The sequence below is a fragment of the Cibotium barometz genome, chromosome 53 (assembly GCF_041138505.1).
Source record: "Cibotium barometz isolate CiBa-2024 chromosome 53, ASM4113850v1, whole genome shotgun sequence".
Taxonomy (NCBI): domain Eukaryota; kingdom Viridiplantae; phylum Streptophyta; class Polypodiopsida; order Cyatheales; family Cibotiaceae; genus Cibotium; species Cibotium barometz.
This window is the reverse complement of record NC_141098.1, coordinates 37,361,748-37,363,471: the sequence shown is the minus strand read 5'-3', so window position 1 is coordinate 37,363,471 and position 1,724 is coordinate 37,361,748. Positions and strand designations below refer to the sequence as shown.

The 1,724-nt window shown below is 39.3% G+C and overlaps 1 pseudogene; it reads left to right on the top strand.

Annotated features, from left to right (window-relative positions):
* Window positions 1-594: 594 nt before the first annotated feature.
* On the top strand, window positions 595-1,381 carry LOC147608594 (uncharacterized; annotated as a pseudogene).
* Window positions 1,382-1,724: the final 343 nt, after the last annotated feature.

The following is a 1,724-nucleotide window of genomic DNA, read 5'->3' as shown; positions in this document are numbered from 1 at the left end:
TGTCCATTGAGGCATTTTTCAATCTTGAAAAGAGATGCATGTGCCCGTGCACATGTTGTAAGTATCAAGTCACTCGAAAATGGAAGATTTGTAATAAACATATATGCATGTATGGTATATATCCACCAGTGGAACGTTTACAAAATCTACGTTTTTACTCTTATGAAGATCCTAGTAATATTGATGATCATGTCGAGCACATAGAAATCCAGCCCAACTGAGCACTACCAGATATAATTTTCAGGACAAGAAACCGAAAAAACCAAAATCTATAGGACATTTCTCCTCGGGAACCCATCCAACAAGATCAACAATGAGAGGACATGTTATAGGAGGCTACGATGAATGAGATGTTGGATGAATTTACAAAATCGTTTGGCGATAGACTAAAGAGTCATGTTGAGGAGAACGATACCACAACACGATGTTGAGATACAACACATGAAGAAGAGGAATTGCATAACCTCGCCCATCTACCACTTTATCTTTGATCTCGGATATCCAAATTACACACATGCCTATCTATGTTGAGCTTAGAATCAATGTTTAGGTGGTCTGATGCAAGCATGATGGAGCTATTCAAGTATGTATGACATGAGTATGAGGTAATTTTCTTGTGTGCATACCTATTTCATCTTGGCAGGTTATTAAAGGACCAAATCTTACTAGAGGATAATGAGATGCCGAGCTCTTGTGCGGAGGCCAAAAGATTGTTAAGTGCAATTGGCATAGACTGTAATTGTATCCATGCTTGTCCCAATGATTATATCTTATATTAACACGAATACACACATCTCAGGGTGCTCAAATATAGGCAAGATGTTCAAGGGCAGAAGGTTCTTGCAAACGTTCTCAGACAATTTCCTATCATACCTCAGATAAAACATATGTTTAGGTGCAAATCTATAGAAAGTTTAATGACATGGCATCGATAGACTACTAGATCCACAGACAATGTCATGCACATCCTAGAGCTGATTTGCTTGCATGGAGATGCATTCAGGAGAAGTGGCCTATTTTTAAGGAAGATCCTCGTAACATTCGTCTAGGGCTATCAATGGATGGTGTGAATCCATTTGGTCTACAGAGTTCATCATGGAGCACATGGCCTGTTTGCCTTGTAAATTATAACCTTCCACCATGGCTGGCAATAAAGAAGGGACACCTCTTACTATCATTGGTAGTTCCTGGGAAGTACAAAGTAAATAACATGGATGTATACTTGGCTCCATTGGTAGAGAAGCTTCAAACACTTTGGGATGGCATTCAAGTTCACGATATGTCCAAGCTCTATGGGCAAAGAGTTACAACTTTGAAAGGTATAATAATGTGGACTATGCATGATTGGCCAAGCTACAAAGAGTGCTCGGGTAAGTTCTAATACATATAGCTTGAAATTTCCTTTGCATTGTTACTTAATTAATTAAACTTGTGAGGTTTTGCACATGTGGTTTCTCTAATCACCTTTCTTGTCGATTTGAAGGCTTTACTACATTTGGATACAATGCATGCCCCCTATGTGGACCTCATTTGAATGCTCATTACTCAACATCATGTCGAAAGATAGTGTAACATGGTCATGTGCAATATCTCCCTAAGAATCACAAATTGCGAGAGGGAAATCTAGGCAAACCACCTCCATGTTGAAAGACAAGTGAGACTAGAAGAAAGCATGGATGGATAATGGAAATTTTGCACCCCCAGCAGGGATGAAGAGGCTATCC